At 37.3% G+C, this 14,073-nt stretch overlaps 1 long non-coding RNA gene across 1 annotated transcript; it reads right to left on the bottom strand.

Annotated features, from left to right (window-relative positions):
- Window positions 1–5,560: 5,560 nt before the first annotated feature.
- Window positions 5,561–8,652, bottom strand: LOC128546324 (uncharacterized). Its single transcript, XR_008365943.1, has 2 exons — window positions 8,090–8,652; window positions 5,561–6,747 (listed from the first exon to the last, which is right to left on the bottom strand). It is a non-coding gene; the product is annotated as an uncharacterized LOC128546324 (long non-coding RNA).
- Window positions 8,653–14,073: the final 5,421 nt, after the last annotated feature.

Genomic DNA, 14,073 nt, shown 5'->3' with positions numbered 1-14,073 from the left:
CAAATTTTAAGAAGTCAAGTTTACTTGTTAATGGAATGAGACCAGGGGAAATATCCATCAAGTAAACAAAAGAAAAACAGTCATTGTATGACAACTCCATATCATATTTGAGTTGCTATTCCGTGAAAGGATGTTATGAAACGACTTCAAGGAATACAGCCTTCGAAGAATACAATCCCTTCCTGGATGGATTTCGGATGGCAAATATGTCAGTTGGTGGAATAAAGATACACAATGTACTAGCAACAAATGCTGGTGATAACACACAAAATGCAAAACCTAAGTTAGATGAAGTAGTCATGTATACACCCCATGATATACATGGCTTTGAAGCAGCTTGAGGTAAAGATACCGGTACATATTTGGTTCTTGGTGTGGTTACAAGGATTATCCCGGAAAATCCAGTGATTTAGTGGTACGGAGATGGACAGGTTATAAATGTTGGCCGAGATTTGCATACTAGTCTGCCCCAGACACAGATATACACTAGTCTGCCCCAGACACAGACAGATAGTAGTCTGCCCCAGACACATGCATATATCAATCTGCCACAGACACAGACATATACTAGTATGCCAGTATGTCCCAGACACAGACAAAAGTAGTCTTCCCCAGATACAGAATATACCAGTCTGCCCCTGACGCAGACATATACCAGTATGCCCCAGACACAGACAGATAGTGGTCTGCCCCAGACACATACATACACCAGTCTGCCTCAGAGACAGACATATAATAGTATGCAACAGACACAGACATATAGAAGTCTGCCCCAGAAACAGACATATACCAGTATGCCCCAGACACAGACAGATAGTAGTCTGCCCCAGACACAGACATATACCAGTACTCCCCAGACACAGAAGGTATTAGACTGCCCAAGACACAGACATATACCAGTCTGCCCCAGAGACAGAAGGTATTAGACTGCCCAAGACACAGACATATACCAGTCTGCCCCAGAGACAGATATATACCAGTATGCTCCAGACACAGGCAGATAGTAGTCTGTTCCAGACACAGACATATACCAGTCTGCCCCAGACACAGACAGATAGTAGTCCGCTACAGACACAGACATACACCAGTCTGCCTCAGATACAGACATATACCAATCTGTCCCAGACACAAACATATACCAGTATGCCCATGACACAGATAGATAGTAGACTGCCCCAGACACAGACATAAACCAGTCTGCCCCAGACACAGACATGTACCAGTCTGCCCCAGACACAGACAGATACTAGTATGCAAAAGACTCAGACAGATAGTAGTCTGCCACAGAAGCAGATAATACATGTGTGCCCAAGAATCAGTCAGATACCAGTCTATCCCAGCCCAAGACAGTCACTAGGGAGGCGAAGACCTTATCTTTCTTGATGAACTTATACTAGTTTTGCATCAATATTTAGAGTTTTGCATAGTTTATTGTCTAATTTGTGGACAATAGAAGAATTGTGGAAAGGGCCCCATCATTTAGGAAAGAGTGTATATATGAAAGGCATTGTGTGATTATAGACACTGATTGTCAAAGTAAAAATTAACAAAAAAATAATGAATAAGTATAAAAGGAAATAGTGTTATAATCATGATAGATAAGAACATGTAGGATTAAGTAAATATTGACTCGCACTATTAGAACAGTAATATGACATCACAAAAACAAAATAAGCATTGGTGACATGTTCGCTTCAAATGAAGTAAATGAGGATTGTAAACTTGCGTAAAATGCTGCATAGCAATAAGACACCCAATGCGCTCTAAGGGTCTGCATGGCCAAAGCTCGTATGAAGCAGAGTATGTTAAAAGTTTGAATCTTGATAATGTAATATTTAGTGAGGAAAGTCAGAAACTAGATATGGGCAAAAAGTATTCAATTTCATTGCAAACTGCGCAAGCTGTGGTACATCGGCATAACCAGAAACTGGCTATAATTCATCTTGACATCAAGCCAGAAAACATTATTTTTTCAGTGAATGCTGATGTTGTGAAACTGTGCGATATAGCTCTTTCAAAATTAGATACATTAAACAATACACTGACAACATTCGAAAATCAAAACGAACTTCAGCCCGGAACACCTACCTACCAAGTACCTGAAATAATTTTGAACCACTCACCTGCTTGTAACAGCACTGATGTTTGAAGCTTGTCATGCATCATATCTGAGGTATTTTCAGAAGAGCAAGTATGGCCTCTAGAGGGAGATTCTCTGAAGGAAATCATTGAACTAATGGAAAAGAAGGAAACACTATACAGTCTCAGAAAAATGTTGGAAGATCAGGCTATTCCAAGAGTGGTAAACGTGGTCAGTCGTGGCATGAATTACAACAGTGAAGAGCGGCAGGCAGCTATTGAATTTATTGCAGAGTTTAAATCTAGATATATCTCAGTTGTATAGGCTCACATGAGCTTAGACTCATGTTAGATTTAACAATGTCTCATAGTTGATTGAAATTGTGTGTGATTTTAGCTCACCTGAGCCAAAAGCTCAAGGTGAGCTTTTGTGACCACACCATGACTGTCGTCCATCAAAATCTTCTTCTTCCAAACAACTGGGCAAATTTACTCCAAACTTCACAGGAATGATCCTTGGGTGGCCCCCTTTAAAAATTGCCCAAAGAATTGAAATCCATGCAGAACTGTGATTGCCATGGCAACTGAAAGGAAAATCTTTAAATATTTTCTTCTCGGAAACTGTCAGTTTGATTTGAAAAATATTTTGTAGCATCTTTGGATGACTCTACAAAAATTGCCCAAGCCGTTCTATTTCGATGAAAACATGACCGCTGGGGACTGAACTTAGTTTCCTTATATGTCTCTATAGTAAACTTCAAAAATCTTCTTCAAAATCACTTGGTAGATTTACACCAAACTTTGGATCTTCATAAAATGTGGTCAGAATGTTTGTCTTTATGAAGTCTAGGTCAAGTTTAAATATGAATCATCTGGGGTCAGGAACAAGGACAGTCGGTGAAATAAAAAAAAACCCTTGTGGTATGCAATGAGGCTGTATTTTACACTAAATCTTCATGAAATTCAATCTTTTGGCTTGAATGAATGTTTGGCTTGATGAAATCTATGTCAAGTTTGAATACGAGTCAGCACGGGTCAAAAAGTAGGTAACCTGGTCAAACCAAAGTGAAACCTTGTATATATGTAAATATGTGTATGCAATAGGGATCTTCATGAAATTTTGTCAGAATGTTTGTCTTGATGAAATCTAGGCCAATATCGATTATAAGTCACATACTAGGTCATCCAGTCAATTTAAAAGAAAAACATTTTGTATGGAATTAGTCCTCTCCAGGCTTTTCTTAGCACAAATTCTCCTCCAGTCACATTTTAGCAAGATTTTTCCAGGTGTTCTCAGGTGAGTGGCCTAGGACCATTTCGTCCTCTTGTCTTAATTTCTCAGTGCAATTTTGACAATATTCCTTTGTTGTTTAAACATTGTAAGCATTTTTCTTTCTTACGTTTTAAAGTTTATAGAGTCTTATTAAAGTTTTATACGTTTATCTGGTTTTATTAGCTCATTTCAGCTACATTAACATTTGCTTCTTTGTTGTCCAGAATTGTTAGCACTGTTTACAATTTCTCAAGCTGTAAAATGTGTCTATGTTGTTGTTTAAGCTCACCTGAGCTCAGTTTTTTTTTGTTAGATTTAATGAGGTTTTCTCTGGCAAGAGAAAGTATACTCATACGTGTGTACACTTTCACAGTCATTTGATAGTTCTAAAGTTTGTCTCATACAAAATGTGTACAAAAATAGTTGGCCTTATTTCTGATAACTTTATTTTTGACATTAAAATTTGTTTAGAAATGATTCGATTTCTGTGTTTAATAAAGTTAAAAGTTGTTATTAATATATTTTGATTCCTTTGTTGTTATATCTCCACTGGTATTTTTTGTTACTGATAATCTAGGTTAATGATGACTGAGTCAGTCTTTTTAAGTAAAACAAATTGCATGCAAAAGTTATTTCCCTTTCACTGCCAAAATCTCTACCAACATCAACAACAACAACAACAATATAAGGGTGATTACTACCAAGAAAGGAAATATTACTTTATTAGTCCGATTTCTCTATTTCTGAAGCGTTAGTCTCAAATATTCATACGGCATTGTATTTGGTTAACAGTTTTAAAAAGAAATTTTTTCAATGTGTTAATGTCAATGTAAATACATGTACTCACGTAGTAATAGAATTATACTGCGTGTCCAAGTTTGATAATTTTGGCACATCTTTAATGGAAATCAAGGCAGCATGTTAGACCAACACAAACCATTATGTTCAGAAGTGTACATGCGCTTGCACAATTGATTATGACTACTGACTGATACCCTATTTTAAGACTCAAGATAGGAAAACTAAGCTTAGGGCATTGACTTTTTCCTGCAGAACAATTTTCCAGATATTCCAAGGTAATGTATTGTAGACAATTTTCAATGTTGTCCATTTCGTTTATAAGGTTTAACATAGTTGTAAACGAGTTGCAAGGGCTTCTTCCGCATTTGTAGTTACAGAGCAGTTTGAGAACTAGTTAACACTAAAGTTTAAAATATTAAATCTTGCAATTTCATGTATTTTATGGATTATTATTTGTGATACTTAAGTAACGGTATTATTAGTGGAAAGAGGACGGGAGACGTAAGAATTAATAAGATTTATGATTGTGTTACAAATTGTACATCTTTATAAATTTTCCAAACTCTAAAATAATGTTTCAAGTTGTAACTTCTTAGTTCCAAGTTGTTAGTTCTAACTTGTAAGTTGTAAGTTCTAACTTGTAAGTTCCAAGTTCTAAGTTCTAAGTTGTAAGTTCTAAGATCTAAGCAATTTCTCAAAAGTTTGAAGGTCATCTTGGATTTTGAGCAGTCGGTCCAGTCATTACAATATCCATTTCCTGAAACTATATACAATGTACATTTTATACATATGAAAATATTTCTCGTGTTCAAAAGTGCAGTTATATCGGTCAGGGCTCTGGGACTACTTGCAAAGATACTCTAGATTATGAACAGGACAAAACTAAAAGTTTATTTATTCCCCGTAAAAGTCGAAGAGTGATTAGAAATGGCCTCCGTCTGTGCGTCCGAAACGCTTTTGTCCGGAGCATAACTCCAAAAGTATTTGACGGATTTCTTTTAAACTTTATACACTGACAGAGTACATTAGGAGGAAGTGCTGTGTGCAAGAACAATAACTCTAACTTGTTGATTTTTTAAATATTCCCATTTTGTCCGGAGCATTACTTCAAAAGTACGGGATGGACTTCATTCAAACTTCATACACTGACAGAGTACATTGGGGGAAGTGAAGTTTGCCAGAACAATAACTCCACATTATCGATCTTTATTATATTTACTTTAACATTTTGTCCGGAGTATAACTCAAAAAGTACTAACTTCAAACTTCATACACTGAGTATACTAGGAGTACGTTTATCCGTAATTCACATTTCCCGACGAGGGATTGACCATGTCTAATATGGCTCTTGTTTTAATACTGATATTAAACACAATTGTATCATCTATTAACATATGTAAGTACCAGTATGCAAAACATTTATTAAATGTCAGGAAACAAATACATGTACATAATTATTTCAGCGTTACATGAGCAAATTGATCGAGGGTAAATAATATGATAATATGAACCAAAATAGTACGCCAGATGCGAATAAATTACTCAAGACATAAGAACAGTATAGCTTAATTTGTCTTATTAGTTTCCTGTTTTAAGAGTGCTGCTGATGTACGCCTTATACGTAACGCTTAAAGCTCTTAACAGTTTCAGAATAATTTGATTTCAGTCAAGACACAAGTTTGTAAACACTTTAAAACGGTCCACAAAATATGAAACTTGCCGTCAGTTTAACTAACAATAAAAAAATCAACGATTGGCTTACTTGACCGTTCATCTATGATATCAGCTAAATTCATACGCAATACAAACTGTCAGTTACATGTTTGTGAACATTTATCTATCAAGTGTAGCGCTTATGTGTACAAAGCTGAAGCTTCTTCTGCATCCATAGGTCTTACATGATCCAGAACAACAGCTGAAACAGTTATTTTGTTTCGTCTGAATATAGCTGCTTTTGATCTCCATACAACTCCATGCATATCTCGATATATTCCTGGTCAACGTTATGACCAAAGCCGTGTCCACCATATATTTCAGGTACAAAAATCTTAACATCTGGCATTCCACACGGCTTATCAGAATGCTTTTGAGCTCGAATTTCAGTGACATTCCATTGTTGTGCAATCATATCGAGTACTGCTTGGATTAAATCCATGAAGCTGTATTTCAAACATTCATGTGCACCCTGTTTGTTATATCAAGAACATTCGCATCCACCATGCCCTTAAATTACGAAATCCACAAGTGAACACCTTGTCTACGCAATATTCCCCACCAAGATTCTATTCGCTGGTAAGATACATTCTTCCCATACATGAAGCTTTTCAAACCAGAAACACTGTCTGTACCTTCGTATCTGAAACAAAAAATGGTTGCAGCAATGCCAATTTTGCATTTTCAGTTCCTCTGTCACAACGAAGTAGCCTTGGCACAATACCTAATTCCTTTACTGTTTCTAAAAAGTATGAAGCTATTACAGATGGTGAATTATTACTGGCATCGGTGATACCCGAAGTCACAACACTATTTACTGTTGTTATATAGACGAACAGCATTCCAAAAAATATTGTGTAGTAAGACGTCATGGCTTTTGTCTGAAAAAATAAACGACATAACAAATGACATTTTAGTAAATACTGTAAATGTATAAAAAAATAATTTTTGTTAATACTGAAAAAAAACATAAAGATGATATTTTGTAATTAGTGTTTACTACTACTGCAACTACTACTATTTTATGATAAGAAATTGAAGAAGCACGCCTGATAAACGTGCCGAGATGCAAAATGCACTACGGTACCAGATATCTTTAAAACGTTTGCCCTAAAGGGTATTACTAAGTGTTTATATCCCGTAGTAATGAAATATCAATACAGTAAGTTCTTGGTGATTGAACATCCCTGTTTTATATTTATGATATTCCTCTTTGTGCCAAACACGAGTAAATTTACCTACAGTATGGAAGCCCTGGAGGGACAATTGGTTTCCGTACTTCCCACTTCTGACTTCTAACTTTTGCACTTCTCACTTCCAACTTCTTGACTTCCTACTTCCAACTTCCACACTTTTGACTTCTAACTTCCGCACTTCTGACTTCCAACTTCCTGACTTCTTACTTCCGACTTTCAACTTCCACACTTCTTACTTCCGACTTCCAAAGAGAGAAAGTTGGAAGTAGGAAGTGCGGAATTTGAAAATCAGAAGTCAGGAAGTTAGAAGTCAGAAGTCAGAAGTGCAGAAGTTAGAAGAGGGAAGTAAGAAGTCAAAAAGTCAGAAGTAAGAAGTGTGGAAGTTGGAAATCAGAAGTCGAAAGCCAGGAAGTTGGAAGTCAGAAGTGCGGAAGTTAGAAGCCAGAAATGTGGAAGTTAGAAGTAGGAAGTAGGAAGTAGGAAGTCAAGAAGTTGGAAGTGAGAAGTGTGGAAGCTGGAAATCAGAAGTCGGAAGTCAGGAAGTTGGAAGTCAGAAGTGTGGAAGTTAGAAGTCAGAAGTGCGGAAGTTAGAAGTAGGAAGTCAAGAAGTTGGAAGTGAGAAGTGCAAAAGTTAGAAGTCAGAAGTTTGAAGTACGGAAATCAATTGTCCCTCCAGGGCTTCCATACTACAGTGCCTTTTCAAGAGCTGTTGACCTGCATGGTCTGCCATACTTAATGTCCAAAAAGGGTGCCAAACATCGGGTAAAAACTGTCGAAAAACTATGAAACTGCAACTGTGCACAGCTGAACTAAACCACAGTAAACCTGCGAAAACTGGAAATTTTCTGAGTGCTGGAGTTGTTATGTTGAAGACAACCCTGGGTTAGCCGAGTTTAACTGTATAAGCATACACATATTTTAAGTGTAGTACTATCCGCTTGTATATGACTGAAAACTTGTTGAAAACGGTCGTTAAACTAAAGAAAACAAAATTAAAAATATCAAAAAATAGAATTTAAATATTTACCTTGTTCTTTCTCTTCCGGCCCTCACTGTGTTTTCCTGTAAATTCGCGCTTTTTATATTTCTAACATCTAAGCTCTAAGTTCTAAGGTCTAAGGTTTAAGTTCTAAGTCATAACTTCTAACTTCTAATTGTTTTCATCCAAGTTCTAACTCAAAACGGCCCTATTAGGCTTCCGTAGTTTCTCCCCTTCCTTTGAGACATGAGGATACTCCGCTGCCTCGCATATATACTATTGCAGTCACATATATGCTACCCAGGAGCTGTACCTTAAAAGGTCGTATAGACCCCAGCACTTTTATTGGATCAGGCAGTCTGTAAGTACATGATTTTTTTCTAAGTATCGGTTTTAATACTAGTATTTGAACTTTTACATTAAACTTTACAAAAGGATGTCTTTAACTTTTATCTGTTATAGTCATAACAGCGGATATTTAGTGCCGTGTGGTAGCTGTAAAAGGTAACCCAGTACTATGTCTCAGTGTTGTTAGAGATGTTCCAATTCCTAGAATTCATTGAGCATTTGTATGCGGGCCTACTTTGTGATTCATGGCTCTATTGCTGTTTTTTGGGTGCTGTGTGCTTCCGGGAAATCTACCCTTACCTTCTATCTTTTTAGTCTTAATCTAACATTGTGAATCTGGAGGAAATACTCAGTTATGTAACACGTACGCACGCACGCTCGTTCTCTCGCTCAGGCCTTGGTATAAAGTAATTTTAGTTTTATAAGCTATCGAGTTCACGGAGTCAATTTTAGATGGCTTCTGTCGTTCTAAGATCTTTTTGTTTCAATACACGTTAAATTGTCTCAGGCAGGCAGAAGTTAACATGAAGGCAAAAAATCGTCGCTAAATCGTGACATGCGCTAAATCGTGATATCCTTGTCACCTCAACATTTAATATGCCAAATGTCAAATTATGCTTTAAAGCGTTCACAAAACTGAAAAAAAAACTTGAGAGAGGTCCATACAAGGATGTTGCATACGAACTGAAGTATACAGCTTACGAGACGTTGCACAGATTTTTTTTCTATTTAGAGCTCCGGAGACCCCTAAAAAGGCCAAGTAGAACCATTTGAACAAACTTAAGATGAATCCGCAGAAGGATGCTACATACCAAGTTTAGTTGATTCACAAAGAGAAGTCGTTTTAAGTTTTTTAGCTCTGGTGGCCCCTTACAGGGACCAAGTTTTACAGAGGTCCGTATAAGAATTCTACAGACCAAGTTTAGCGACTATTCGTGTGAAGAAGGCGTTAAAAGGTTTCATTTCTCTCTATTTTAGCTCTGGTGGTCCCTAAAAGGGGCAAATCAAAATCACTTCCACTTTTGTGGAGAGAAGTTGTAAAAGATTTTTACTATTTTTAGCTATGTAATGGGACTAAGCTGACTGACCAAAATTAGTGAAGATTCACCAAGCTGTTAGTAAGTTGTTGTTTTAAGTTCTGGTGGCTCTTAAAAGGGGCCAGTATAAATCTGATAGGTCCATCCACGGATCAAATTTGGTAAAAATACATCAAGTGGTTCAAAAGTTGTTCAAAGTTTTTTTTTTCAATCTTTAGCTCCAGCGGTCCCTAAATGGGGCCAAGCGAAACAATTTTAATCATTTGGTGCAGATCTATCAAGTGATTATGACAAGAAGTTGTTAATTTGTTTTTCAATTTTGAGCTCTGGTGGCGCTTTATAGGGAACAATTTAAACACACTGGATAGAGGACAATACAAAGATGCTCACAGACCAAGTTTGGTGAATATCTATCAAGTGGTTGAAAGTTTATTTTTTCTACTTTAGCTATTTAAGTTTCAAAAAGGCCAAGCGGAACCATTATAACAATCTTGTTTTGTTTGGGATTCACGCCTTTTTTCAACAACTTTTCAGTTATGTAACGGTGGGCTGTTAACCTAAATAACGTTCCTGGATTCTGTACAAGTATAAACCTCCTCAAGTAACTGCCAACTTCCTCACATGAATCAGAGGTGGAGGACGAATAATTACAGACACATAGTCTTTTATCAAATCGTCACGGAGAACATATGCCTCACCCGGGGATCGAACTCACGAACCCGCGATCCGTAGATCTGCGCTCTCCCTATTGAGCTAAGTGGGTGGGCTATAACAATCTTGAGAGCCAATATGCTACAGACCTGGTTTAATGTAATTCTGGCCATTACGTAGGGGAAGGAAATGTTTAACCTATATCTGGCGGCAGGTGATTCTGCCTTTGCGACCATCATCTTGGTCTACACTGTTTGCTATTCAGTCAGTAAATTTTCAGTGAACACCACTTTGAATAATAAATGGTACTGCCCAAATTGAATGATAGACCAGTCCAGGTTAGAAATTAGCAGGGTAAAGGTTAAGGAAAAACGTAGGACATGGACAAAAGATCACCCACCTATACTGAAATCTCACCCAGAAGAAAATTCAGGCGAGCTAAAAGGTAGCTTTAGTCAAGAATGTGGTACTGTGACCAAACTTGGTATATAGGTAGCTTACAAACTGATCAAGGATAAGATGCATTTTTGGTAGAATGGGTCCAGGTTAAACATAACTTCAATATGGACTAAGATGTGAACTTAGAATGAAGGTACCTTTCACGGGGACTACGGTTTGTTTGCATTTTTGTTGCATGGGTCAAGGTTGTTAAAAAAATGACAATGAATGAATTTTCGTTCAACAACTAAAGCTAGAAATGAACTTTTACTTAAAGGAGGTAAAAACTCAGCTAATTCTACCTTAGTTAGGAATAATAATTTATATTGTAATCAACTGACCCACATCTTGATAAAAAAAATTTTTTTTTAGTAGGCAGAGAGGTGCATTTTTAAATGCTTACAGTAAACCAGTTTTAAGAATGTTATAAATTCAGTGACTTCCTTAATAAGCTAACAAGAGGGCCATGAAGGCACTGTATCGCTCACCTGATCATCAAGATTAACATCCTGACCAAGTTTCATTAAGATATGGTCATAAATATGGCCTCTAGAGTGTTAACTAGTTTTTCCTTTAATTTGACCTAGTGACCTAGTTTTTGACCCCACATGACCCAGATTCAAACTTGACCTAAAGATCATCAAGATTAACATTCTGACCAAGTTTCATGAAGATACAGTCATAAATGTGGCTTCCAGATTGTTAACAAGCTTTACTTTTGATTTGACCTGGTGACCTAGTTTTTGACTCCTCCTGACTCAGATTTGGACTTAACCTTAAGATCGGGGCCTCCGTGGCCGAGTGGTTAGAGTCGTTGACTTCAAACCATTTGCCCCTCATCGATGTGGGTTCGAAACCTCATTTGGGGCGTAGAATTATTCACGTGAGGAAGCCATCCAGCTGGCTTACGGAAGGTCGGTGGTTCTACCCAGGTGCCCGCTCGTGATGAAATATGCACGGAGGGGCACCTGGGGTCTTCCTCCACCATTAAAGCTGGAAAGTCGCCATATGACCTAAAATTGTGTCGGTGCGACAATAAACCCAACAAAATAAATAAATAAACAAAATAATCTTAAGATCATTAAGATTAACATTCTGACCAAGTTTCATAAAGATATGGTCATAAATGTGGTCTCTAGAGTGTTCACTAGCTTTTCCTTTGATTTGACCTGGTGACCTAGTTTTTGACCCCACATGAAGCATATTCCAATTTGGCCTAAAATCATCAAGATTAACATTTTGACCAAGTTTCATGAAGATAGTCATAAATTTGACCTCTAGATTGTTAACAAGCTTTACCTTTGATTTGACCTGGTGACCTAGTTTTTGACTCCACATGACCCAGACTCGAACTTGACCTAAAGATTATCAAGACAAACATTTTGATCAATTCCCATGAGTTTCAAATTTAAAATTAGGTCTCTAGAGTGTTAACAAGCTTTACCTTTGATTTGACCTGGTGACCTAGTTTTTGACCCCACCCGACCCAGATTGAAACTTAACCTAAAGATCGTCAAGATTAACATTCTGACCAAGTTTCATTAATATATAGTCATAAATGTGGCCACTAGTGTGTTAACTAGCTTTTCCTTTGATCTGACCTGGTGACGTAGTTTATGACCCCATATGACCCAGATTCAATCTTGCCCTAAAGATCATCAAGGTTAATATTCTGACCAAGTTTCATTAAGATATAGTCATAAATGTTGGCTCTAGAGTGTTAACTAGCTATTCCTTTGATCGGACCTGGTGACCTAGTTTTTGACCCCACATGACCAAGATTCGAACTTGACCTAAAGATCATCAAGGTTAACATTCTGACCAAATTTCATTAAGATATAGTCATAAATGTGGCCTCTAGAATGTTAACAACATTTACCTTTGATTTGACCTGGTGACCTAGTTTGTGATTCCACTTGACCTAGATTTGAACTTGACCTAAAAATAATCAAGATTAACATTCTCACCAAGTTTCATAGAGATATTATCATAAATATGGCCTCTAAGAGTGTTAACAAGCTTTACATTTGATTTGACATGGTGACCTAGTTTTTGACCCCACCTGACCCAGCTTTAAACCTGACCTAAAGATCATAAAGATTAACATACTGACCAAGTTTCATTAAGATATGGCCATGAATGTGGCCTCTAGTGTTAAGTAGCTTTTCCTTTGATTTGACCCGGTGACCTAGCTTTTGACCCCACCTGACCCAGATTAAAACTTGACTATTAACATTCTGACCAAGTTTCATTAAGATATGGTCATAAATGTGGCCTCTAGTGTTAACTAGCTTTTCCTTTGATTTGACCTGGTGACCTAGTTTTTGACCCCACATCACCCAGATTCGATCTTGACCTGAAGATCATCAATATTAACATTCTGACTGAGTTTTATGAAGATACAGTCATTAATGTGGCCTCTAGAGTGTTAACAAGCTTTTCCTTTGATTTGACCTGATGACCTAGTTTTTGACCCCACGTGACCCAGATTCGAACTTGACCTAAAGATCATCAATATTAACATTCTGACCAAGTTTCTTGAAGGTATATCATAAATGTGGCCTCTAGAGTGTTAACAAGCTTTTCCTTAGATTTGACCTGGTGACCTAGTTTTTGACCCCAGATGATCCAATATCAAACTCGTCTAAGATTTCATTGAGAGTAACATTCTGACCAAGTTTCATAAAGATTAGGCGAAAATTGTGACCTCTAGATTGTTAACAAGCTTTTCCTTTGATTTGACCTGGTGACCTAGTCAATTTGTCAAAATTGTGACCTCTAGAGTGTTAACAGTCAAATTGTTGACGACGGACACAGGGCGATCACAAAATCTCACCTTGAGCACTTCGTGCTCAGGTGTGTTAAAAATCAGGAAATTGGGCTTTTGGTGGGGCAAATATTTCCAATCATAAATTGACAAAATTTCTAAATTCATGGGACACCAACCTCTGCAGAGTACAGAATAACGTACCCCTGCAAATAGCTGCATGAACATCTTGTTTAACCCTACATTGCAAACTTCCCATTTAAACTTTAAATACAAACAAGAGGGTCATGACCCTGGATCGCTCACCTGAGTAATAACTGGGCATAGAGTCTCTGAAGTGTATACATGTTTTTCCTTTGATTTCACCAGATGACCAAGTTTTTGACCACAAATGACCAAGTTTCGAACTTGGCCTCGGAATCATCAAGATAAACATTCTGACCAAGTTTCATGAAGACAGGGTCATAAATATGGCCTCAAGAGTGTTAACAAGCTTTTCCTTTGATTTGACCGGGTGACCTATTTTTGACCGCACATGACCCAGATTCTAACTTGACCTAAAGGATTCTCATGAGTTCCAAACTTAAAATGTGATCTCTTGAGTGTTAACAAGATATTCCTTTGATCTGACCTAGTGACCTAGTTTTTGACCCCATATGACCAAGTTTCGAACTTGGCCTAAGATCATCAACATTCTGACAAAGTTTCATGAAGATAAGGTCATAAATGTGGCCTCTAGAGTGTTAACAAGTTTTTTCAGTGACAAAGTTTTTGACCCCACAGGACCCAGA

This window comes from Mercenaria mercenaria, chromosome 10, assembly GCF_021730395.1.
Source record: "Mercenaria mercenaria strain notata chromosome 10, MADL_Memer_1, whole genome shotgun sequence".
Lineage (NCBI taxonomy): Eukaryota > Metazoa > Mollusca > Bivalvia > Venerida > Veneridae > Mercenaria > Mercenaria mercenaria.
Note: the sequence above shows the minus strand (reverse complement) of the source record. Positions and strands in the feature narration are given on the sequence as shown.